This window comes from Panthera tigris, chromosome F2 (genome assembly GCF_018350195.1).
Source record: "Panthera tigris isolate Pti1 chromosome F2, P.tigris_Pti1_mat1.1, whole genome shotgun sequence".
Lineage (NCBI taxonomy): Eukaryota > Metazoa > Chordata > Mammalia > Carnivora > Felidae > Panthera > Panthera tigris.
This window is the reverse complement of record NC_056676.1, coordinates 43361209-43388436: the sequence shown is the minus strand read 5'-3', so window position 1 is coordinate 43388436 and position 27228 is coordinate 43361209. Positions and strand designations below refer to the sequence as shown.

The following is a 27228-nucleotide window of genomic DNA, read 5'->3' as shown; positions in this document are numbered from 1 at the left end:
TTCTGTGTGTTTTAAAAACATTTTTTTTGATGTTTTTTTTTTTTTTTTTGAGACAGAGAGAAAGCATGAGCTTGGGAGGGGCAGGGAGAGAGGGAGATAGGAACCGAAGAGGACTCTGCGCTGAGAGCTGCGAGCCCAACGTGGGGCTTGAACTCATGAGCGATGAGATCATGACCTGAGCTGAAGTCAGATGCTTAGCTGAGTGAGCCACTGGGCACCCTGCTTTCTGTGTTTTAAAAACTTTATATTTATCATCACATTTAGTCCTCACAATAGCCATAAAGTTGGTATTGTTAGAATACCAAATAAAAATACAGGATGCCCAGGTGAATCAGATACAAAAATGAATACTTTTTTTTTTGTAGTGTGTATGTGTCCTATGCAGTATCTGAGACATACTTACATTAAAAGTTGTCATTTATTTGAAATATAAATTTAGTCAAATGTCCTGTAATTTATCTGGCAACCTTAGCTCCTGGAGCCAGAATAGTAAGAAGGGTCAGGACTGTTGCCTTGGGAGAAGGCCCAATTGTCCTCTCTCCTCTCGCATTTGGAAACTCCCTTCTTACTGCGGCACCAAACTCAGGCTTCCTGGGAAGGCAGCCTAGACCAGTGTGGTTCTCGATTTTGGAAGGAATTTGCTTTCTGCCTCTCTCTTTAGTTTCTTCTTCTCTGTCACCGGCTGGTGTGGCCTGAATAAGCTTTTCCTTGCATTGCGATAAGACCAAAGATTCAGATAGGAGCTTGGGGAAAAATGGCCAAGTGCTTGCTTTCCTGGTTTGATGCTACTGAGACCTACCTAGCATAGGAAAAAAGACTCCTCCATATGACCTAGCTGTGTTCATCTAAGTCCTTCACTCAGTTTTGAATGCAAATCTTCAGCCAAGAGCAAAGTGCTATTTGCCTTGCTTTGCTTTTCTTCATCTGGAGGCTTAGCTCTCCCTTGGGGACCTTGGGTGGAGGGTTAAGAAAAATTATTCAAAACTTAGCAATAAGCAAAAGGGTTATTACACGACCTTTTAATGTCGTCTAAGGCTGTGCTACTTAAAATGTGGTTTGCTGACTAGCACTGTCACCTGGGAACTTGCTAAAATGTGAAATTTCGGGCCAAGCCCAAGACCTACTGAACCAGAATTTCTGAGGGCAGGGCCCAGAAGTCTGTACTTGTATATAGTCTGGGAAGCACTGATCCAGAGAAGCTGGCCTGAGGGTCCTCTCACTCTCTCTGGGAATGCAACATAGATTATACCACTGATTTGGGCTCAGACCTGGTGCAGTGCTAGTTAGATGGTGCTGATTTTATTTTCTGCCCAAGTGGACAGGACACTTGGGTGTGAACCAGTTTTGTATCTGGATGTGTAATCTTACTCTGCACTCCTGTTGTCTCATACTCTCTTCTGATCCAGCATCGTCATCCTCCCGGCTCCCTCAGTCATGGACTAAATAAAACCTTGACTTGCGCTTTCTTATCTATATGAAAATTAGGTTTTTAATATTTTGGGAATTATACTCTGACAGAAGGATAACTGAGAGAAGACAGGGCTCATGTCTTCTTCAGACTCCTGGCTGAATACTGTCATCACGCTGTCTCCATCAGGGTCTATTTATTACAAACAACAAAAGCCAATCCGAATTAGCACAGATAAGAAGGAATTCACTGGAAGCCTATCAGAGTCACAGGACTCAGTTACAGGAAAGACAGCCAGGCCTCCAGGGGACCGGAACACTGTCAATCCCTTACGTTCTCTCACCCCAAATGCTCTCTGGTGTCTGAGTTTCTCTAGAAATGAGCACCACTCTCTGGCTTCATTAGAGATTGCTTTCCCTGTATACTTATCAGCCTGAAGATGGCTAGAAATGGATCTGAATGATCTTCCAGCACCAGAATCTCATTGGTCCCTGACAAACCAATGAATCGACTAGATTTCAGCACCATGCCCAAGTAGCTGGGGGAGGGGAAGGATCACACCTTCAGCTGCTCACTCACCAGAAGCTAAGGTTAGAGTAGATGTTCTACGAAGCGCCAATGGGCAGGGTGGCAGATTTATTTCTGATACTCTGCCCCTTAATAAGACTGTTTTAGAGACTCAGAGACAGAGAGAAGATGAAAGATGTGTTCTTCCCAGGATTTCCTGCCTCAGACCTGAGAGTGATCTTAGGACCAATTTGGCTCAACCCATCCCTGAGGCCTAACAAATAGGAAAGCCTCTCGGCTTCTTAAATGGGCAGAGTGAGGGCTGAAAAAAGAGAGGATGATTTTTAATTAAAACTCTTTGAAATGGAACCTAATAAAAACATCATTTTTAGGGGTTATACACTTAAGTTAACTGATCATTGAGAAAATTGCATCATATTGGCACGCATTTTCAGCCCAAATACTTACACTACAGTAACAATAGCTACTGTAACAAATAAATCTCTACATTTCATTGCCTTAGCACAATAAAGGTTTATTGCCCACAGCAGTATAAATATAAAGCAGGTATCCCTGATCAGTGGGTAGGAATCCTATGATTTGCTTAGGTCTTTAACAATTTCTGTCAGTAATGCTTTGTACATATTTTGTTAAATTTATAGGTACTGGATGGTTTTGACACTACTTTAAGAATTATCTTTCTTAAAATAATTTGTTTCCCAATATTTGTTGCCAGCATTTGGAAAGATAATTTCTTTTCTTAGACTGATCTTGGCATATTTATCTAGCAATCTGGCTAAATCCACTTAGTTACTTTAATAATTTATAGGTACATTCTTTTATATTTTATATGTATATGAATATATTGTCAAAAATACCTTTACGTCTAATTCTTATGCCCTTAGAATCTAAAGAACAGTCAGATAAGAATTATGGCAGAATATTAATGAACTAAATATTCTTCTTAGGATATTAGAAAAGGGCAGTGAAGTAAACTCAAAGAAAGTAGAAGAAAGCGGGGAGACTGGGTGGCTCAGTCGGTTCTCTGTGCTGACGGTGTGGAGCCTGCTTGGGATTCTCTCTCTCTCCCTCTCTCTCTGCCACTCCCCTGCTTGTTCTCAGTCTCTAAAAATAAATAAATGAACTTGAAAAAAAAGTAGAAGGAAGGAAACAACAAAGATTAAAGCAGATAATGAACACATAATAAAGAATATCCACAAAACCAAAGATTTTTCAAAAGGCTAAAAAAATTAACACTCTCTGCAAAATTAATGAAAGAGAGAGAAAGAGGAGGCACAAGTTAACAATAGTAATTGACTTTCTGATGTAAATGTGAAGATTGTGTGATGTAAAAATGTAAAAAATAGCTGCGTATATTAAAATTTTTTTAACGTTTATTTATTTTTGAGACAGAGAGAGACAGAGCATGAATGGGAGAGGGTCAGAAGGAGAGGGAGACACAGAATCCGAAACAGGCTCCAGGCTCTGAGCTGTCAGCACAGAGCCCGACACAGGACTCGAACCCACGGACCGCGAGATCATGACCTGAGCCGAAGTCAGACGCTTAACCAACTGAGCCACCCAGGAGCCCTGCTGCATATATTAAATGTAAAAAACATGATTACATATAATAAAAAGAAAATAGTCTTTTGAACAACTTAATGCCAACACACTGAAAAATTTAGATAAAATTGACAAACCTTAGAAAAATCACCAAAAGTGATTCAAAAGGAAATAGAAAATATGAATAGCTCTATAATAAATAAAAATACTCAAGCAATAGTATGAAATATCCCCACAAAAAGTTATCCAGCTCCAGGCAGTTTTGCTAAATGATATCAAACATTCAAGGAACAAATAATGTCATTTTTATAAAAATTATTCTAGAATGTATGAGTGTAGCCCAATCTTAACAGCAAACTTGGCAATGATGGCACAAGAAATGCAAACTAAATCCAATGTCATATGCCTGTGTTTATGAACATAGGCACATTCTACACAAAAATATTAGCAAACTGAATTCAGCAACATAGCAATGTAATAATACATCATGAGTGAGCTGGAATTATCCCCAAAATGTAAACTTAGTTTTAACATTAGAAAGTCAATTACTATGATTCAATACATTAATAAATTAAAGGGAAGAAAATGATACAATTATCTCAACAGTTACAGAAAAATGTACTGTTAAAATTCAACATGTGTTCATGATATAAACTCTTAGCAACTAGGAAGAATTTTCAAAAGGAAGTAACTTCATTAACTTCAGAAAATCTGTAAAAGCACTCCAACAGCAAACAAACATCATAAGTAATGGAGAAGTATTGAAAATATTCTCTTTAATATCAGGAATAAGACTAGAGGGCTTACCATTCTTCCTTCACTTCTGTTTCATGTTGTAGTAGTGTCCTGGCTAGGTCAGTAAGGGGAAGGAAGAAGATCAGAGTGAAAGAGTCCTAAAAGTCGTAACAGAATTTAAAATAGTCTGCAGAGAAAACCCAAAGGCATCGGCAGATAAATTATTAGACTCAATACAAAAGTTTAGCCAAGTGGCTGGATGAACAACTGACAAAAACAAGAAGAAGGACAACAAAAACAATTGAATGTATATCTATCGGGAAATACATTTAAAAAATGAAATTTAGAAAATCTAAGAGTATCCCAAAATAAGAGGTACTTAGTAATAACCCCTTCCCACCATAGACAAAACTTTTGTGGAAAATATAATAAAAATGTACTCAAAGATACTTAGAGGCCCTAAAAACGGATGTGGCTGTGGATATGAATATGCACACACACATACACCAACTTGGGTCTGGTTCATCCTGGCAGTGGGAGGGGCGGCAGGATACTCAAGCATGGCCATTGCAAATGTTACAAGTTTGCAAATAATGCTGAAGACTGGCTGGAAGGACCGGCAAGCTCTTGACGTTCTTCCAGGGAGAGACTTGGACTCAGTGACCTTTGGGGGGAAGCCTCAAGAAGTTAAACACCTCATTTATACTGTGCTGTTTCAGGCTCTGAACTGTTCAAAGACCTTACGGAATATTAGGCAGCATCTAGGCTTTAAATTTGGCTGGAGGAAAGTGGCTTTCTTCTTTCTAATAGAGAAAGAAATGCTTAGTCTTGGACAAATACAAAATGATTTTGCAAGGGACGCTTTGTGGTAATAACAGACCCTCAGCTTTATGGTGTGCTATAACAAGGCTGAATTACTCACAGCAAGATTCAAAACTTGAAGGCTTAGTCTTTACCTTTAATTACTGTCAGATGAGGCTTCATCAAACTTCAATTGCTTTACTTCAAGCCATCCATTGAAAAGAAATCATACTGCAGAAACAAAAAGGGGGCTGGCACAAGTACTAATTTAGTGAAATGTGACCATTGTCATGGGCAAACATAAGTCTGGTTAAGGTGCGCGTGAAAGTCCTCTGTGTCCTTGCATCCCTTTCCTGTGTAGAATTTATCAGCGTGTTATTATTGCCCATTGAAAATCAATGGGAAAGAAGCCAGGAGCCCAAAGCCCATTCAGACTAATCATCTCAGTGTGTTTAATCACAGGACTGTCAGCCTTAGTGTAGTCACAGTCAGTACCGGTGGTAAATGACATTTCAAAATGTTACTGTCAAGTCCTGCCTTCCCCCATCCTCTGTGGCTTGCTTCTGTCCACCGTTGAGATGATTTACCCCCCACCAGCAGGTTCAGCCCCACAGTAGTTTCTAGGAAAAGGATTGCAAATATGCCTACCATCACTTACTTCCCTTCCCAAGACAGACATCATTAATGGATCACTACCTTCATTTCTGTGAAGCCCAGATAGCTGCCGCCTTAGAATCCTTTTCAACTCAGGATTCCTGCAGCTATCCCCAACAGTCTGAAATGCAGGCAGGAATGCATTTGGCTTCTCTACTCTTGGACCAATTAGATGGAGAAGACCCTAAAGACAGCCAGCGTAGGACTGGCTCCACATGGAGTCACCCAGGCTGCTTTAGTCTGTCCTTGACTTTGTGTTCCTTTTCTTCTAACTGGGCTTTGCTGCATCCATCCATCCATCCATCCATCTATCCATCCATCCAACAAATACTGAGTGAGTGCCTCCTACAGATCAGATACTATTCTAAGCTCCAAAGAAACAGTATTTATATTATAATGGAACTTTTATTCTAGTGGTGGAGACAGATTATAAACAAACAAATGAAATGGATAGTAATAAATGCCAAGAAGAAAATTAGAGCAGGACAAGAGGATATACATATGTCAAAACGATTAAATTCACAGTTTGGATATGTGCAGTTTACTCTATTTCAATTATAGCTCAATAAACTTGAGGTGGGAGGTAAATTTAGAAGAAAAACAATGGTGGGTGACATGAAAAGGAGTGATATTTCAGACAGAATGGCCATGGCACTCCCCTCTCGAGCAGCAGTACACGAGCAGAGTCTGTGTGAAGTAAAGGAACGGCACAGGAAGATATCTGGGAAGGAGCATTCCGGGTTGTTCAGGATGATAGGAAATCATTTGATTAGTATTTCTTCTCAGTTTTAAGGTAAGTTTCAGAGAGGTTATAGGACTTGTCTGACTTGTAATGGTTAAAGTAACAGATAACCCCCCAAATCTCAGGGCTTTAACATGATAGAAACACGTTTTGCTCACTGGAAATCCAGAGCAAGTGTTCCTGACTGGCCTGGCCTTTCCTCCAAGCAGTGATTCAGAGGTCAAGCCCTAGCCTCTTAGAGTTTTACCTTTCATTACCAAGGTCAATTCAAAGGCATGGCAGAATGGGGGACCGGGTGTGGGGAATTCTAATGTACCAGTTGAGATCCACTTCCACTCTATAGGACATTGGCAAGAATACACACATGTGTGCACACATGTGACCCATAATTAAAAGAATCAAGATTCTTTTTTTTCTTCGTTTTTCTTTAAAAAAATTTTTTTTTAATGTTTATTTTTGAGACGGAGAGAGACAGAGCATGAGCAGGGGAGGGGCAGAGAGAGAGAGAACGAGACACAGAATCCGAAGCAGGCTGCAGGCTCTGAGCTGTCATCACAGAGCCCAACGCGGGGCTCGAACCCACAAGCCGTGAGATCATGACCTGAGCCGAAGTCAGACGCTGAACCGACTGAGCCACCCAGGTGCCCGTTTTCCTTTTCTTTATATTTTCTTACCTTTCTTTGGTTTTCTGCTCTTTTTCTTTCTTTTCTCAGGTCTATTCCTTTGCGGGGCATTGTCTAAAAGACCTTGTGTGAAGGGAGTATCTTCCCAGACACTAGTGTGAGTGTGAAGGGTCAGGCTCCCCAAAGCCCATAAGGTGGGAGGACCTCAGAGGGTGGGCTGGGTCCCCGACCCCACCTCTAGGATTGCTTAACATTTACACCTTAGTAATCATACAGTCCCACATGTATATAACAAAAGCAGATTAACTCTGTTATAAGGTTTATTAAATTGTGATGATAAATTATCTTCCCAAATCCCCCATCTTCATGTTTGTTGCTCATAAATTCATCTACTCACACACACCAAGAATTGGGAAACCTTGTTTTCTGTCCTGCCTTCCATCTATTCATACATCCATAAGTGATTTTTCATTTAGCAAATATGTATTAAGAAACTGCTATGGGGGCGCCTGGGTGGCGCAGTCGGTTAAGCGTCCGACTTCAGCCAGGTCACGATCTCGCGGTCCGTGAGTTCGAGCCCCGCGTCAGGCTCTGGGCTGATGGCTCAGAGCCTGGAGCCTGTTTCCGATTCTGTGTCTCCCTCTCTCTCTGCCCCTCCCCCATTCATGCTCTGTCTCTCTCTGTCCCAAAAATAAATAAAAAACGTTGAAAAAAAAATTAAAAAAAAAAAAAAAAAAGAAACTGCTATGTGCTCTGTTAGGATTATGAAAATAAAACCATAATATAAAATGAGATAAAATGTGGGTTTAGAACAAGATGCATTGAACTTCTGAATCCTCTACGAGTGTGTCATGTGTTAACGTGTCTTCTCTTTTATACGCAAAGATGAGACCCCAGCCTTCCATCAGTGATAGATGTACTTGAGCTGCCTTCTGGGCATGGCATGGGTGTTCTAAACCATCCATTCCAAATTCCAGGCTCTTTGTGGTCCTAGATACATGCAGTGACTGTACTCTGAGACTCCATTCACTCACATACTCCAGGCTTGAGTCTCCACATAGAGGTTCTGGTGACTTTCAATGTATTTAAATGTTAGGGTTGTCTTTTTTTTATTCTCTGAAAAGTACCTGAAGTAACTTTCTTTTAACTATTATGGTCAACTGCTTGTGCATTGATTTTCCAACTAGTGTCTGCATTGAACACTGAAAATAGCCCCTTAATTGCCACAAAGCCAAGCTATATTGGGAGAAGCCTGTCCATTGGGGTGCAGCAGATGCTGGGCAGAAGGACCCCGGGCGCAGGTCCAGTGTGGCAGGCAGACCCTCGGCACATGGAGGACTAAGCTCAGACAATGGGGGAAGCAGCACACTTGGTGCATGATCCAAACACAGGGAAAGGAAGTCTGGGAGCAGAGAACACCCGGAAACAGGCAGGTGGTACGGCAGGCAGAGGCCAAGCTGAGCTGCCAGGGCAGGAAGCAGGCTTTCAGATGATGGCAAAAGAACAGCTCACATCGGGAGACAGATGAGGGCAAGGATAACGAGCGTTGACTCTGGAGGTCCAGAGCCCTAAGTTCAAATCTTGATCTAGTCATTAGGTAACTGTGGAGGACACTGCTGGCTGAATCCATGCTGATTCTCTTCTTGCTGCACACTCGTCCTTTGGGGTTCGTTGTGGCACAGGACTGTGTTCTTGCCAAAGTACCGTGAGCGGAAGTGGATCCCAACTGGTACGTTAAAATTCCCCACAATGCCGTGCCTCTGAATTGACCTTGGTAACGAGAGGTAAAACTCTAAGAGGCTAGGGCTTGACCTCTGAATCACTGCTTGGAGGAAAGGCCAGGCCAGTCAGGAACACTTGCTCTGGATTTCCAGTGAGCAAAACATGGGTTCTATCACATTAAAGCCCTGAGATTTGGGGGGTTATCTGTTACTTTAACCATTACAAGTCAGACAAGTCCTATAACCTCTCTGAAACTTACCTTAAAACTGAGAAGAAATACTAATCAAATGATTTCCTATCATCCTGAACAACCCGGAATGCTCCTTCCCAGATATCTTCCTGTGCCGTTCCTTTACTTCACACAGACTCTGCTCGTGTATTGCTGCTCGAGAGGGAAGGTCACGTCCACTAAGCACACGCGCACTGGCCTGTGGCTGGTGAGCTGTGGCAGCTCCTCCCTCTCTGTGCCCCAGTCCCCTCAGCTTGCACGTGCATCTGGAGGGGCTGTTGAGAATAAAGAAGATGTGGGCCTGTGCATCTCCAGAAGGGTCTCAGTGAGACCATCCCACTTGCCATCTCTGTCCAGCCCACCCTCCACGCTGCCGCCGAAGCAATTTTCTTGGAACGCAAACCCAGTTGATCATTTTCCTCTTAGTGCCCTGCCTCTCCCCCTCTGTACGGTAAAGGCCAGACTCCTTATCATGGTTTATAAAGCCTTCATGGCCTGGCTCCTCCTACTTTCCAAGTCTAATCTGCCATTCTGTCAAATACAGCTTTGCTTCCAACCATTCAAAATTACACAAAACTCTCCCTGAAAGTGTGGTTTCATATTAACCCAGGCCTCTTTATGCACTATCGCTCTTGCCTGGAGTTTCTTCCCCTCTATTGTCCATTCAGTGAACATCTAGGCATTCTTAAAGACTAGGTTCAAATAGACCAGCATTGTGCAGAACTTCTCAAACCCTCATGCTCACAGGCTGTCTCCACAGCAGGCCTATCTCACTGTGTACATGGGCCTCCATATAGCAACAGCCACCCTGTGTGTCATTCGTTGACTTGTCTCTCTCCCGGGCTGGTGGCTACCTGATCAGACTCCTCTGGAAACCCCAGCACACGCTCAGTGCCACTGTTTGCTGAATAAGTCTGAGTTGCTTAGAATTGCACAGTGCCGGGTTGATGCATAGTGAGTTCAGTACTGTTTCCGTTCTGTTATGGCCTGTGTTCCCCAGAGAAGATATGTTGAAGTCCTAGCTCCCAGTACTTCAGAATGTAATTTTATTTGGAAATAAGGCTGTTGCAGAGGTAATGAGTTAAGATGAAGTCATCCTGGGTGAGGGTGGGCCCCTAATCCAGTATGATTGGTCTCCTTTAAGAAGAGGAGAAAAGACACAGAGACGGACACGCACAGGGCCATTCAGCTCTGCACAGGAGGCAGAGCCTGGAGTGATGTATCAGCAGGCGAAGCACAGCAAGGATTCCTGGGAACAGCAGAAGCTGGAAGAGGCAAAGAAGGATTCTTCTCTAGAGCCACTGGGGAGAACGTGGTCCTGCTAACACCTTGATTACAGACTTCTAGCCTCAGAACTGTGAGGCAAATTTCTGTTATTTTAAGATACTTCATTTGTGATACTCTTAGGGCAGCCCTGCAGGACAAATACACTTTCCATCAGGCCATATGATCACTCCCGGTCCTCACATTTCAAGATGACTGCTGATTGTTTCCCTGTCTTTGCAAAAGATGATACCAAGGTCAGTATGCAGAGGGCATAAGGACCGTGAAACTCATAAAGCTTCAAGGGCCCCTCATTGATGAGGCCCATTCCAAAGGCATAGGAGGGTCTCCAGCTTTGTGTTCACATGAGTATAAGTTTTTGTAAAGATTTGAAAATAGTATTTTAACCACAATCTGTTAAGGCACTGTCTTTTTCCTCTCCCCTTGGGTCAGGTGACTTTAACATGGCTGTGAACTGTTTGGGATCCTGCAAAGGGGATGTAAACTTGGAGATAACTGAGTTTGGCTTAGTGGGATATATTTATGTGGTTTTCAGGCGCCTGCACGTGGAGTCAAGTTAGTGTTAGCTCTCCCGCTGTAGAAGGCTTTCCAAAATTCTCCTCCCACTCACTGCGGCGACTCAGTAAAGTGACACTGGGTGCAGGGCCAGAGGCTGTGCCCCATTATGCATGTGCCCCTCAGCACCCACTTTGGAACTAGGGGGAAGTGAAAAGACACAAGGTTCCAAGTGCATCCAGATGCAAATCTGTGAAACATTCTTTGAACCCCCAGATGTGTCAAACCGTAATTGGAGAATTTTGTGCTCATCAACTCTGTCAGAATGGAAGCTCCCTTCTGTCAGAAATATATTTTAGTAATGTAGCATGTACACTGATAAACACTCCTTACATTCTCTTATATCATGAGGGGAAGTCTCATAAAATAGAATTTCATCTGAATCCTTGTGTTTATAGGGCACACACCTGTAACAGTAGTACAAACACTAAGCTCATTCTGAATTCAAAGCTGTATGTTTTCTGCATGCATAACAGATCACGTTTTTGTGAATCTGATATACCTTGTTCCGATGAAGGCTGGTGGATGCAGACAAAGCAGCGTGCAAGCGACAGCCTGATGAAACAAGTGTTTCCCTGAACAAAAGTCCTATATGTATTCATCTTGGAATCATTGTGTAGCGTAAGAGTAATTTATTGTATTATGGGACTCAATGCAATAGAATAACTTATGAAGCTGAAAGTAACTTTCCTAACCATTAATGAATAATGCAAAACAATTTTTTTTATAAAAGAAACACTGAATTTTGTTTTCTCTTTAGAAAAATTATACAATTGTTATTGCATGAAGAGTTAATCAGAGCATATGGAGCCAAAAACTCTGTGGGAAGAATGTATTATAGAGATGTGTCAGGCAATTATTTAATAAGAATGTGATATTTATGAGTTCTGTGATCCTGGTAGGATTAGTCAACTTTGTTATATTTGAAATTTGTTGTATGTTCTTCTCAGTCTAAAGAAATATTCACTTTTGTATCAAATTTTATATTCCTCCTTTTGTATTTTTTTTCTTAAAGAAGACCCTCCTCCCCTCCCCCCAGATTATATGTGTTAAGCCCTATATAATCAGAAACTGGCCGTGTTAACACATAATGATGATCGACATGACTTGTTCATTGTTTTTTTGAAAGCCAACTGCAGGCAGGGCAACGTGGTAGGGACTATAATTATGGTATAAAGTGGGAAGAGCCCTTGGTTGGAGTTAAGGGTCCAGAAAGAGAAAGAGAGAGGGAGAGAGAGAGAGAGAGAGAGAGGAAGAGAGAGACAGCCATATTAGATTAGGCAAAAACCTTCCCCTCTTTAAAACTTGATTTCATCTTTAGTGAAATAAGGAATTTGGATTAAATAAGTCCTAAAGTTCACCTTCACTTGATAATTTTATGAACGTGCATTTCAGAGTCAGCCCAAGCCTTGATATTATTTATAAATAATATTATCACTACCTAGTTGTTTCTGCTCTCCAGGAGTTTATGATCCAGTGAGCCAAGACTGGCTTTTGGTTTGCTGTGACAGGCAATGTTTTCTGGGAGTTCTTTTCCTTTGTGTCACAGGTTGATTTACATCTTGGGCCAAATGAACTCCAATTCTGATTGCTGAAGTTTTGAAGCTGTGCCTGGGCATGTTCTCATGAGGATGCTGTTCCTATTTCGGCAGGAGTTACCATATCTAATAGCTGAGTTACTCTCTTGGTCTCATTGATCCTCTGACAAGACCTGTGAGGGCATGTACTCCTGCCTGGCAGTTTGGGGCATGATTCCATGACTTTGTTTTCTTGGACCCTAACATCTAATAGAACATTCTGTTTGATGTTTTGACTGTTCTGAGGGCATCCTCTAGGTTGTTGGGAATGATTTCTGCTACAGGGATAATGCTTATTGTCACATGGGATACTGACATGACATTGCTCTGTAGTTCTTTTTGCTAAGGAACCACTGTCCATATAAATGTCAAAAACGAAATTTCCATCAACCAGCTACTGTTCATTCTATATTAGAAAAAGAGCAGTGTGTGCTTCAGGTGACACTTCTGTTTTTATTCCCATGCCTAAGTTAACCATGGCTGTTTTTATTCATTATTCATCTATGGATTTGATTTATATCCCTTCTTTTTCCAACATAAGGATTTGAATTAGATTTCTGAATTCAATAGGGAATTCTGGCCATATCAAGATGCCATTTTTGAACATGGCAAGCTCATAATTGTATTTGGGTTTGAGTTTGATTTCCAAAGATAGCTTTAAAAGGTGTCAACAGCTCTTAATAAGGTCACTTACATAAGCAGGTAATTAGTTTAAGAACAGAATGTCAACATTGATAAAAGCTGCTAATTTGGTTATTTTTAAAGATGTTTCTGCTGTGGAAGAATACCTTTTAAGTAAGAACTCTTGTTTGCTATGACTGTTTTTGAAGATTACATGCAAGTCAGTTAAATGATTCATTCACTAATTCCCTCAATAAATATTTGCTAAGGCACTGGATGAGAAGCTGCTGACCACTCGCAGAGATGATGCAGCTCCACAGACTGAGAGTTAGTATGAAGAAGATGGAAGTTACAGGTCAACTTGACCCAGAAAAGGAAATCCTGCCTTTGAAGTCCCACCCAAAGATGGGACATTGATAGATGGTGTTGATCTATGCTGGCTTGGCAGACAGAGGGGGAAAAAAAAGGCTCAACACCAGCATGGTCCTTTGGGGGAACCAGAGACATTGGCTCTATTTAATAAAGAAAGTGGTCATTTGGTTGCTGCTAGAGACAAAAAGCCAACCATAGGATAAGTCACAAAAGCAATAAAAACAGAAGTTGCATGGAGCAAATAGCACAAACAATGTGGTCATATATCAGGCTCTTTAGATGGGTAATAATCACTATATAGATGGGTCAAATAATTAGCATTAATGCAACCACAGTTCTAGACTATGTGGAAAGTGTCTTGAACATTTCACTAATTAATTCAATCAGTCATTCAAACAATGAATTTTTATTGAGGCTATGCGCTAGGCCTCTGCTAGTAGGTGATGGAGAATCAGAGATGAATAAACTGTATGGAGTGCAGTGTAAGGAGACAGATAAGTAAACCAACACTACGATATAGTTTGAAAAGTGCAATGACGGAGTACTTGAAAAGCACCCAATTCACTCGTGAAGGAGTGGTGAGCGAGGGACGCTAGGAGAGAAAGCATGGCCAAAACCATTGGTAGGTTACGCAACTACCATTTCCCCCATTCATCCCTGCCAATAGAACCTTTTGCTCTATATAAGGCAGAATGCATTCAAAGAAGAGGGCTTTCCGCCTGGTCACAGGGAAACCACAGCAACCCTTTTCCCTTTGCCAGTGATTGCTCTAGGGTAAGTTGGTAACCTAGACCTACTGGTCCCAATGGTAATGGGACCAGTAGGAAAGTCTGCTGGGAAATATTTTCTTCTCTGATAAAAAAGATGTCCCAGGGGAAGCCTTCATTTCTTTCTGCCTTTAGATGTGGTTTTGTGTGGATCTGATGTTTGGAGTCAAGGCATGCATTTTGAGACCATCTGGGGAAAGCCAAAAAGAGAAGGCAGCCTGCAGCTCAGATATCATCAGGCTGCTCAATTAGCTAGCTCTGGAGTTGCCTGCTGTGCACTTCTTTCTAGGGAGGTAATAAACCTCTATATAATGCTGTATTACATTTCCAGTTTGATGTTTTGTTAGTTGAAGCTGGAAACATCTCAATTGATACAAGAGTCTTCCTGAAGGAAGTTCTGAGCTGAGTCTTGAAGACTGTGTAAGACTTAATCAGACAAAGAACCGAGTGAGGCAGGTACAAAAGGCACTGAGCCAGACAGACACATCTGGGGAACCACAGTACTTCAGTACGGCTATGGCAAAAGGTGGGGCTGGAGAGAAATGTGTGTGTGCCATGAGAAGAACCTTAAATGTATCCTGAAATAACCCCAGAGGCACTGCACTGAAGATGTCTCTTAGATTTGCATTTCATAGAGATGATTCTGGTGGCCATAAAGGGGATGGAATAGGGGGCTTGGGATGAGACAGACAGCAGGTAGGCTAATCCTGATGAGAAACGAAAAGGGTGGTGAAGTGGGGAGATGTTAGGAAGGCAGGCTCCACAGGACTTGAAGGCTGACTGAATGTGGGGGAAGACACAGTGAGGTGGGAAGGCCAATTCCTGAGTTTCTGGTGGGTGTCTAGGCAGGTAGAAGTTTTTGCAACTGAGCTAGGAAATGAATAAGGTGGTTCTGAGGCTGGGGGAAACAGTTGGTATGTGTGTGATGGGTTGAAGGGGCATGGGGATAATAAGTTCAACTTGAACACATCCATTTGAGAATTCTGAAGGACAAGCAGGTGGGGATTTCTAGTGGGCAGTTTTATATGTAGGACTAAAGCCAAGGGCTCTGAGAAGAGGTCTTTCCTGGAGAGATCTGAGGATCCTCTGCACAAAGATGCTGTTGAAACCTTGTGAGTGGGTGTACAACACGTAGACTGAGATGAGAAGTTTCTCTGGAAATGCCCACACTTGAGAAGCAAGAAAGAGGAAAAAGGTAAGAAAAAGTGGGACAAAGGAGGCAAAGAAGCATCAACCAGAGAAACAGGAGAAAATGGTACAATGGAAGCAAAGGAAAGGTTATTTCCAGAAAAGAGACGGGGCAATATTGTCAGATTCCAGAGAAATGTCAAGTCAGATGGACTCTGAGAATCCAGGTGTTTTACAGAAGGGAACTCGTAACCAGAGGAATGGTGGGGATAGGAATGGGTTTGTGCTATGGTAGGAGAAGCAAAGGAAGGTAAGGAAATGGAGACAGATGTATACACCATGGGTTCTTAAACTTCACAGCACATTGGAATTTGCTGGAACTCAGCCCCAGGGAGCATAATTTAATTGGTTTGGGGGAGTCCCCTAACCATGAGGGGCACCAAAATTCCCCCAGGTAATTCTACTACGCGTCAAATTAGAGAAGTCCTGCCCCCAACTACACTGTGGGAAACTCAGCTGAGTGGGAGGAGGGCTCACGGCCCAGAGAGGCAGGCTAGAGGATGGTAACTCCTCAGAGAGACAGAAGAGGCTGAGATGGAGACACAAAGCACTGAACTTTTGCTGGGGGAACGCAGCAGGTCTTCCATGAGGAAGAAGATGCTATAAAGATGTGAAGGGGGTGTGTACCATCCGGGAGAAGAAGTCGAGGGAGACACCTGTATGCTGGTTTCTCTTGTTGGAGTTCCTCATGGGCCACAGAGTTCATTTGTATGACGGATTTACCGTTGGTTGTTTTCTTGTGTATGCCTATCCTTCCTGCTATACTGCAAGCTCATCTGTTTGGCTCACCATTGGATCTCCAGCAGCAGATCTATTGCCTGGACTCTAGTAGGTGCTCATTAGATATTTGTTGAATGAATGAGTGGCTTATTTATCTCCCTTGATGTGCTCAGCAGTGATCACTAGGATGCTCAGAAGTATGTCAAAAGAAGTGAGAAGCCAGAGGCCTGCCACGGACATCACATGACACCCAACTTCTAATTTGATTCATCAACACCACAGAGACTAGAAACTGAAAATTAAGACCAGTGACCAATGTGCGGCCCAAACCCCATTACTGCCTGTGGACTGACCTTGGGCAGGATGGTCACCTGGGCAACCTTACTGGAGAAACAAAGGAGAGGTGGAGTGGGAAGGAGTTGTTTGGGAATGTGAAAGAAGCAAGGAGAATTTCAAATGTATGCCTCACAGAGGCATTTGCAAACAGGTCTTCCTTTTTTTTCTTTTTGTTTGCTGAACTGACCGGCTGGCTCATATTATCCTACAAGAAGCAGAAAGAAGTGAATTAACAAAATTCAGTGTCTCTGTTCCCTTTATGGGGCTAGCATGTGCCTTTTAGTGGGTTGTTTGAAGTTGCTGATCTGTCTCTTACCAATAGGTTTCATGAGGGCAAATAATTTTGTCTGGTTTATTCTCTGATGTATCCACAGCCCTTAAATCAGCATCAGCCCACAGTAACTATTTACTGAATGAATGAATGGACATTCACATTGTGCCCTGGCTTTTATTTCAGGCCTGCGGGTTCGCTGCTTTGAAATCGTGCACTGCTCCACCTCCCAGTCTAGAACTTAACCATCACACACTCCATCATGAAACTAACTAGGACTCCATAAGGAAGGGATTTTGTTTAATCATCCTTGGTACCTATCACTGTCCTGAGCCCGTAAGAGAATTCGTTCATTCAAAAAATATTGGCTACTTGTCTTGCTAATTCCAGGTACTGAGGTAGGCCCCATTGATACCATGTTAAACAAGATCCAGTTTCTCACCTCAAGGGTTTACCATCCTGGGAGGAGGAAAACCTACAGGCAAATAAACCAGTGAGCAGTGCTACAGTGGGGTCTGTACAAAGAGCAAGAGGAGGGCACACAATGGAGAACTTCCATCTTCCTGGGGCTAGGGTACGGATGGTTTGCAAGGTTGGTCAGGGAAGGCTCCTCAGAGTGGCTTCTGGCTGAGTAGGGACATGGGAGGGTATGTAGGTTGGTAGGCATGGATATAGAGTGAAAGAGGGAAGGTGGTGGTCATGGGAGAAGTGTGTTAGGCTGAGAGAAGAGTGTGACCATGAAAACAAGGAGACGAGGGGCACCAGGTGGCTTGGTTGGTTAAACGTCCGACTCTTGATTTCAGCTCAGATCATGATCTCATGGTTTGTGAGATCGAGCCCCACATTGGGCTCCGTGTTAATGGCTTGGAGCCTGCTTGGGATTCTCTCTCCCCCTTTCTCTTTGCCTCTCCCCTGCTTGTTCTCTTTCCCTCTCTCAATAAATAAATAAACATTTACAAGAAAAAGAAAACAAGGAGACATGAGAAAGTGGAGAGGGGTGTGGCTCAGGGCTAGGGTTGTCTATCAAGACATGGAAAATAAATCAACGATTTATTATAATCAGAACCTGGGTCTCAGACTTAGCTAGAACGGCTGAAGGCAGACAAAGTAGTCTTTTCTGTTTGTGGATGGAGGGACCCCAGTCCCAGTGCCCAGATCCCAATGAGTAAGATCTCTGCTGAAGCCTGGGCTTTGCTTTCTTTGTTTGCAATTGATTACTGTGGTTGTGAAGATCTCATTTTTCTCCACTCCAAATCCTGCATCGCTTGTCTGAGACTGATCTATGTGATTACACCCTTCTTTTCATATTGATCTGGTTTTATGGCACGAGATACTTTCAAATGATAAAACTTGTTTTCTTTGAGATAAAAAGGGTAGGAAAAGAAATTGACTATAGTGTTTGTAGAAGGATAAAGGAAATAAACATTTTTGGATAAACATGGACATTTTAAGCCCCAAACTGTGATCTATTATGGACATTTATATCCAAAAGGCAACCCTGTACACAGCAGTGAACAGAAAATGTTCAGGCTGCAAATAGGAAATGCTTCAAGGAAAACATTCTTCTTTTAAAATAAATCCAAAACAAAGATAATTGAAACTAAACCCCATCCCTAATTTGTACTAAAAACCATGTGGCCAAAGTGTACAATTTATAAATGAAATTATCCTTGGCTTCTTGAACTGTCATGATTGGCTTCATCAATGAAAGGAGGAAATAGAAGGAAGGACCTTTATCTTAGGATGTATTTCCTCTCTGAATGGGGCTCCTGTTTAATTGGTTTTTCTCTGTTTTTTTTTTTTTTCCCCCCTGTGGGCAGAAATAGAGAAGAGGTTGAAGGATGGACCAGTCAAGGCAGATACCCCAGACTCCTCTCTTTAAACCAAAGAAAAAAAGTAGAAGGTATATTGACATTTTGTTTTAAATTTTCTAACTTGGCTCAAGTCATTTAACTTTCTTCACAATGATATCTATACCAGAGAAACGTATATCCTGTATTTCTTGTCGGGAAAGAGAAAACAATTCTTCAAATAATGTGGCCCGCTTGATAATGTGGCGGGCAAGAAGTACATGGACATAATGTGGTATGAACTGAAAGGCTCCATGAAACTTCCTCTATGACCATAATACAAACAGTTTCCATTATTCTGCCATTGTACCTAGAGTTCCTATTTGATTCATTCCTTTAGGGAAAGATATGGCAACAATTCAGATTATTCTGATCAGATGGTGATACCCAGCTAGATTGTCCACTGCTGGATGGCAGACCTATCTTCTGATTCCAAGTATGTCCACTTGGCCTAAATATGTCTATATCCATGGTAGGTGTTTAGTAAGTGTATGTGGAGAGCCAAAACTGAGCATTTTCAACCATTAGCACCATACTAGGATGGTTCACTTATAAAATAATTGTCCAACTAAGAACACTGAAATTTATACTTCTTCAGAAGAAGGAAACTTAGGTTGATTTGGGTGTTTTAGCAGACCAGGAGCAGGAGAAGGTGCAGTGAGATGCCTGGGACCCAGGGCACTAGACCTGTATTAGAAACATAATGTGACCACATATGTAATTAAGAAATTTCTAGTAGCTGCATTGAAAAAGGTAAAAGAAACAGGTAAAATTAATTTAATATATTAAAAATTATCATTTAAACATGTAACCAAAATAAAAATTATTAGTGAGGTATTTTACATTTTAGTTTCATACTAAGTCTTCAAAATCCAGTGCGTATTTTAATCTTACAGCAAATCTCAATTCAGAGAAGCCGCGTTTCAAGTGTCCAAGAGCCACATGTGGCTACCATGTTGGACAGCCCAGAACTGGAAGGCCAGTTGGCACACAGGGAGGGAAACAGAGAGGGAAAGAACAAGGGGGGAGCCTTAGGGAGTCTTAGGGAGGAGGCTTAGGGAGCCAGGTGCCAGAAGAAAGTGGCTGGGAACAGGGAGGGGAGTTGGAAAGCAGGAAGGCATTGAGACAGAATATGTTTTGTAAGTCTGATGGGGCCTTTTAGTACAATGGCTGGAGCTGCACTGCTCAGGTACATTTGCTCAGGCTGGGTTGGAAGGATTTTTCAGGGCTGCTATAGGTGCGGTTCCTTCAAGTGCTGTTCCTTTGGTGTCCTTGATTAACTCATCCAACTCAAAGTCTCTGAATTTAATAAATTCAAGGAATTATTAGAACACCAAAATTATCACCTAATTTCTTCTAGAGAAAATGACCATCTTCTAGAAGAACATATTCAAATTACCATCTTGAAGCACAGGTATCCCTGGCCAGATGATATCTCCATGACTCTATATTTAATGTCACAGAGATTGTAGTAGAGACTGTGAGAAACAGGGTAGACAGAGAAACTTTCAGTCACTTTTACCAGCATGCCATCCAGTCTATCCAGGGCACTTTTCCATGATCTACAACCCATGAACTTAAACTCAGTTTGGAGGCATCTTCCATGAAGACATTATGGATGTATGGCACTACTTTACCATAATTGGGATGGGTGGGTGGGAGGGAAACCCACACCTAAATGCCATTTGCTTCATTAGAGACTGGATGTTGAAACGTTCTTTCTTGTTAAATTTAGAAATTTACAACAGTGGCAGCCCCAGTCACCCCACTTAATTCAAGCTGTATTTCTCTCCTAGGAAACAAATTAAAACTTAAAATTTTTAGGATTCTTTTTCTATTATACCCCATTAGATTTTGTCTCAGAAATTCCACATGCTGAGAGCTGAGAAATAAAAGATTTCAGGATCTTTCCAGCACACACTATTCAGAAAGAAAATTTCCATCTTCACTCCCATGAGTGGAATAATCCAACCTAGGAGGTGTAGTTCCACTAAGACCAATAACCTGAGGCCTGCACCTGATCTTTTTTTTTTTGTCCTGCTTTCCTTATTTTTTAAAAAATTTTTAAAAATTTATTATTATTATTTTGAGAGAGAGAGAGAGAGAACACAAACAGGGGAGGGACAGAGAGAGAGGGAGACACAGAATCGCAAGCAGGTTCCAGGCTCTGAGCTGTCAGCACAGAGCCCTATGTGGGGCTCAAACTCATGAACTGTGAGATCATGACCCAATCCAAAGTCGATGCTTAACCGACTGAGCCACCCAGGCACCCCCTGCTTTCCTTATTTTTAAAAGGCCTTCTCTTGATTGTGCCTTTCCATGGATTTCTTGGGCATGTTCTTTTCCAATCACAGGTATTATCTGTATCTTTGCTTACAATAATGGTTCCACCCAGAAACTTACCTAGTAATTGAGTATTTTGGATGGGTCTTCCCCTCTCAAATCTGTCCAAAATTTCTGTAACTACCTGGCAGATTGGCCAGTCTCCTGCTTGTGGTTTCTTCAGTTACTCTTATCAGGGACTCTTCCTAGAGCTGTAAAAGGATGGCTGTCAATGCTTTCAAACTTGACATTCCTTAACCAGTGTGGGGAGAGGAGGGGTCATTATAGCTGGATCTTCCTCCTAATCTTTTCTTTGGGATCAGCTAGATCTGGGTGTGTCTTTTCATTCCCTTTATATCCATCTACCTTGTCTCTAAAACCCCAATTGTTTTCCTAAGGAAAGCTTTCTTTTCCTCCTACTTAAGCAGCCCATCTGCTTTCATTTGTCTTTCATTCTCTCTCTGCTCCTATTTAGATAGTAGGACAGAAGCATATTTTGACAACCAACCCATTTCCTCCTCGAATTTCTGAGCAAACCTGCTTTTAGATATACTGTTTCAAGTTTAGGCCTCCTAACTTGCCTTCTTAACTTTTCGGGCGATAATAATTTCACTGAGCATTTTTTTGAGGGGGGATGTTTTATTTGTTTTCTTTATCTAAACTCAGGAAGATGGATTATTTTTATAAAACAATGGCTTCTATTCCTTTCAATACATCCATTAGTGAAATCTACCACCCTTTGGGAGTGTCTCCAATCTTAGCAACCCTGAAATGTAAAGCGAGGCCCAGAATTTATGCAATCAACAAACTAAGGGCAAATTTGAGGCTGAGAGTTTTACTTCCATTATTTCATTCAATTTCCACAATAGCCATTGAGGTGTGTATTCATAACATTCAATTTATAGAGAAGCAAAGTAAAAATTGGAAAGATTAAGCAACTAATCCATGTTATAACAAGTAATAGGAGATAGAACTAGGATTAAAATCCAGATCTGATTCTAAAGGCAGCACTCTCAGCCTGGGTACTGTATCATTTGCCTGTTAAAAGGTGGGTCACTGTCCATCCCTGCCCTTTCATTTAAATCCATATTCCTTGGACGTGAATCTCGGGAAATTGTTGGCTTCCCTCTCTCGTTATGCTTCCAGAATGCGTTTCCTTGCAGATGATGAAGTGGAGATGGGTAAGAATGAAAGGATGAACAGGAAGCTCCAGATGCAGGTGGGGCATGCTGAAATGATAGGTTGTGTACATAAATCAGTGGATGTGCATGGCTCTTGGTGACAGACACCCATTTGCCCTACAGCCAAACTGTCTGCTTTGGCTTTGCCAAGCTGTAGTGGGAGCCAAACTGTCTACTACTGAATCAGTGACCCAACAAGAGGGGCTGAAATTATTAAATCAAGCCAAATAAAAATCAAACCCTGTGCATTGCTGCAGTGGAAGAAGAAGAGATGTCACATGCCGTTTCTGAGTATTTCAGAGATTTTTGTTGCCTGGGAATGGAATTCCAATGACTGGAAAGGCAGAGGGATGATTGCCTTAATGCATTGCCCGTCAATCCTGTTCATCCTTTTGCCAAGGAGGTAATGAAGCTGAGGCGGAAGGAACTGTTATTAAACAACCCAACTTAAATCTACTATTTAAGCTAAAAGTAAAGCAGAACAGGAAGGTCCCCAAAGTCATAAAGGATAATAGTTTAAGCTAGAGAGGGAAATCTAAGGCAGGTTGCTGTAAACCTTGATTTTCAACCCTGTTACTGATGCAGATGGGCCTGTGGATCTTTTGAAATTTATTACTTTTTCATGCAAATTTGAGCCAAGCAAATTTGAAATTGTGTAATATGAAAATAGTAATAAAGCCTCCCTTTAGGTATGACATTTAGGATAATATAAATTCCCCTTATTTGTCATGTTCCCAGCAGGAAATAGATGGCACACTTAAATTGGATGAAAGGACTATTTACAAAGGTGTGGGCAGGGTGCAGGGAAACTGCCAGAAGTAGTACAAACACTGGCTCCAGACCCACAGGGACCAGGGGAGGGAGCAGTTATTGAACCCTCAGCAGGCCAGCTGTATGGGGAGGGCCACCTGATGGGAACCTGGGTCTTTAGTAGAGGGACACAGCTGGTCTGTGGTGGCCCAGCAGAGTAGGACTCCTAGAAATTGATACCCTAACCTCTGTCCTCCGTCTCCCTGATTTCTTGCAGGTGCTGTGCATTGGCAGAATCTGGCTGGAAGCCAGAGGGCAAGGAGACTTGTTGATGTTGCATATATAGATCAAGTTCCTATGGCGAGCAGGGTGAAGGATCCGGAGGATCCCCAAGCTAAACCAAAAACCGAGCCAAGAATCATATAATTTCAAACTAACAGTAGGGCAAATTGTAAGCGATGCTATTGTTCCATGGCAATGCCCTTTCAGCTGGTAAACAGCACTCACACCCCGACTTCCCCCAAACTATCTATCCATGGTCAGGATTGCACTTGAATTGTATCGATTTTGAATTACGAGCAGCTTTGAGGAAATATGCGTTCCATTGAATTCAACCTCCCCAATTCACCTTCTCCCAAATATCATGTTGGTTTGGGGTCTTCCTATAGGAGATTTTAAGCTGCAAATTAATTACCAGGCTACAGAAAGAATTCTGGCTCACCTTTACGCAGCTTCTGTGTTCTTGAAATGCCAGAAAATTAAGATTTTTCTAAATACAATTCTATTTTTATTTTGAGGCATGGGATGTTTTAGGTGCAGTGCAGCCCTTCTTTCCTCTTACCCTAGAACTGATTGGTACTCCAAGAAATTAATTTTAAATGGAATTAACAGTGATGTTTTCCTTGTCACAATGGATTGCAGAAGTCCTGGCTGCTAGACTGTAAGTTCCCTGAGGGCAGGGGTTTTGTCTCATTCAACAACGGATCCTCAGCTTCTGGCATAATGCATGGTTCTTAGAAAGTACTCAATAAATACTTTTTGAATAAATGGACAAAGCTTTTAAAATTATGCATAGATCTACGCTGAATCATACCTATTTTTAACCATATTCCCTAAGTATGTATTAAAGATTTCAGAATCACTATAAATTGTGAAGGTTGAATGGCTCCCACCTCCACTGGAATGCTGGGAACACACAAACTAAGAATTAATATCCAAGATTATTAATCCTTGTGTATGATTCAATCTTTTTAAGGATTCTATGAACTGCAATTACTGCCAATTAAATTTTTTCCCTAAGACTCAGAGAAAGTCATTTATCCTTTCAGATCCCTGTGGATGCGGAAAACTTGGAATCTCGACCAAACCAAGTGTAAGAGTTGCCATGGGGCCCATTTTGTTCAGTCATCTGCTTTACTTTAAAAATAACAAGGCTGTATATTAAAGCCATCAAGGTTCAGTTCCAAGTGGGTTGAAAGGAGCTTTGATTCTCTCTAGGTAGCAGGATTCACCTCTATCACCTGCCACAAGGCAAGGACCAGCTGGGAGGGGCGAGAAGGATTGAGAAAAGCTTTGCCCTGTGATACTGTTCTTTGCTTAGAAAGCCTGCATTCTGGCATCTCTTAATGATGGCTTAATTTGGGGTATTTTTAATCCAGGAGATTAAACCAAGCCATCCATTAAGAAGTTAATCCATGCATTTGATTTCCATTAAGAGGGAGAAGAACAGATTTTTTTCCTCTCTCTTTTGTCCTAATTTCCCCTTTACTTAAACTTCTTCTCTGCTCAGTGATGTCATTGTAGCTTTTAGTCTCTGGCCTGAGGGTGTGGGTGTTAGCAGGTCTCTCTGTAGCCACTGCTGATTCATCTTGGTGAATCATCTGCCTGGGCTTCTGGGCTAGGAAAGAGTGATGTCACTGTATGTCCTCTTCCTCCTCCTCCACCCCGGCCTCTCCTTTAATACTCTGCATGTTCGCAACAGGCGTGTTCAGCTGAGACTTCCCAGGAGCCTGGGAACTCACTAAGCTTCCCAAATGCCGGGTGATCCCAAGCAGGGAGCCTGGAGTTCTCACCAGTGCAGGGCTGAACTTCTTCACCTTGCTCACCACGAGGACATTCATGACTCAAACAGCGAGGAGGTGACCAAACTGACACATCAGAGGCAGCCAGACATCCAGCAGTCAAGCTTCCCAGCCCTGCTCAGCCTCTCTGCTTTGAGGTCAATTATTATAAACTATCATTTTTGTAGGAGGCTCTTAGTTAAATGGTTGTATAAACCATGGCTCTGTTTCTCAGCAGTTATAATTCAGAGCCTCTGGTACAACAGTAATCCCTGGTTTAATCTTTTCTCTCTCTCTCTTTCCATTTCTTTTTTTCTCTCTTCTTCAACTGCTTCTCCACCTCACTCCTAACTCAACAGTTTCCAGCTGTGTATCGCTTGGCTCTGCTTCCACCCCAGATTTTTCTGTAACATTCAGTTGAACTCCTTCCAGCTCCCAGATGTGCTATTTATTTATGCTGAAGCATCTGGGCCTCAACACAGCCCTGTCACTGCAACATGGAAAACTGCAAAAAATTCAACTGGCAGCTAGCTGGCAGGCTGCACCATCCTGACAAACCAGGGAGGCATTTCAAAGGCGTATGGGTGAGGTCAAAGTGAGGGGCATGAGGGGTGATGGCAACCCAGGTGAAGCCAGAAGCTCACACTCTCCCATGCTGTGGCTTTTAGATGAGTCTAGTAACACTGGAAGATGAGGGTCTGATTTATTTCAAAGCAGGATAGTGCCCAAATAACTCATTCTCCTCTGTAACTGACCTGGAAGCAAGGTTACCCAATGGGGTTGTCATCCCAAAGTGATGGGGCTCTGAGCACCAAGGAAGACAGTCCAGAACTTGGGATTGTGGGGGCCACTGGGGAGGGATGCTGGACTGGGAGCCAGAGTCCTGGTTCTGGTTCAAATTTTCTCCTGCCCCACCTCCCTTTTTTAAAAAAAATATTTATTTATTTATGGGAGAGCGCAAGTGGGGGAGGAGCAGAAAAAGGGGAACAGAGGATCTGAAGTGGGCTCTGAGCTGACAGGCTGACAGCAGCGAGCCCAATGTGGGGCTCAAACTCACAAATTGCGAGATCATGACCTGAGCTGAAGCCAGATGCCCCGACTGAGCCACCCGGGTGCTCCTCTCCTGCTTCTTTTCATGACCCTAAGAAAGCCTCTTCATCTGGGATTCTATACCCTTTCCCACAAAATTAGAAGATTGGGTTAAATGGTGAGATTTCAACCTTTTTCTTAAAAAAAATTCAACCTAAATCTTAAGTGGAAGTCTTTTATGTGAGTTTAATACTATGGTGCAAGGAAGTGGTAATGACAATGTTTTGTTAAACAGCATTGCTGGCAGCCATTCCAGGGCACACTGGATCCCACAGAATTCAAAGGCAGGTGGGGTGTCAGAAGTGTGCCTTCCCAACATTCAAGCATCCTCACCTTGAGAGTCATGGGGCTTGGCCACATGGCTACCCTTCTCGATGGCAGAGAGAACAAGCCCCTCAATTGGCACTCTCTCTTCCTTTTTCCTTCCCTGGGCCAGTCTAACTTCCTCCACCCCCTCCTCCGTTCTATTACCCTCTTATCCTTAGTTTCCTGCTGATATGGCTAGTCATTCAGTTCCATCCTCTCTGAATAGGCCAGGTAGAGCAGGCATGGGACAGAACCATTTATAACGTCAGGTGAAACAAATGCTTGGCACACGGATCTTCCGGACTACTAAATGGAGCCTCTCTTGGCAGAGTTTCTGTGTATTGTATCAAAAGAAACTATTCACTCTCTTTTTCCACCTTGAGTCTTGTTACTGAAAGCCCCGCTTATCCTAGCCCTAGCTTGTGTGGCAAGCCCCAGGAATAAGGGTAGGGGCGAGGATGGGTCTGTGCCCCTCTGTCTAGCCATTTCTGAGATAACTTTATTGAAACTTGAGGGTTCCTTAAAGCATACTTTGAGGACCACTGCACAAAATATAATCATCACTCCCAATCCTTGGGTCCTAAAAATTCAGAGAAGAGTAGTCTTCACTTAGATTAGAATCCTAGGAAGTTTTTGGACTAGAGGACTTTTGGAAATTCCCCCATCCTTTCTTAGCTGCTGTTTTGAGGGAAGTCTACACCAATCCAGAGTCTTACCAGTTGAGGGAAATTCCCCTTGAGGAACAATTCATAACTCCTAGCACAATATAGCTATCCTCAGGTGACACAACTTTCTCTCCAATGGTGGAGTGTGAGATACTCTACGCACATTTCAGTTTTGGAGAATATCACTCCATACAGGTGACTTCTTATTCACAGACCCAGGAGTCCAGGTGGCCTAGAGGTGAGGGCTGTGCCACCGAAGGAGATCCCAAATCATCTCGGCTCTGTGGACAAATGATTACTTTCCCTCTGATCCTCAGTGAATGGTATAGC

At 42.4% G+C, this 27228-nt stretch overlaps 1 long non-coding RNA gene across 5 annotated transcripts in view; it reads right to left on the bottom strand.

The window, feature by feature from the left end:
• Window positions 1-524: 524 nt before the first annotated feature.
• LOC122235013 overlaps window positions 525-27228 on the bottom strand; it is a 40243-nt gene continuing 13539 nt past the window's right edge. The window contains exons 2-5 of one of the 5 annotated variants that reach the window (XR_006213082.1): window positions 20929-21059; window positions 5170-5265; window positions 4286-4328; window positions 525-951 (exon numbers count right to left, since the gene is read on the bottom strand). This is a non-coding gene — a long non-coding RNA (uncharacterized LOC122235013). Of the gene's footprint in view, window positions 952-3002; window positions 3041-4285; window positions 4401-5169; window positions 5266-20928; window positions 21060-27228 lie in introns of those variants that run through there. The other 4 variants (XR_006213085.1, XR_006213081.1, XR_006213083.1 and 1 more) reach the window with 4 other exon arrangements.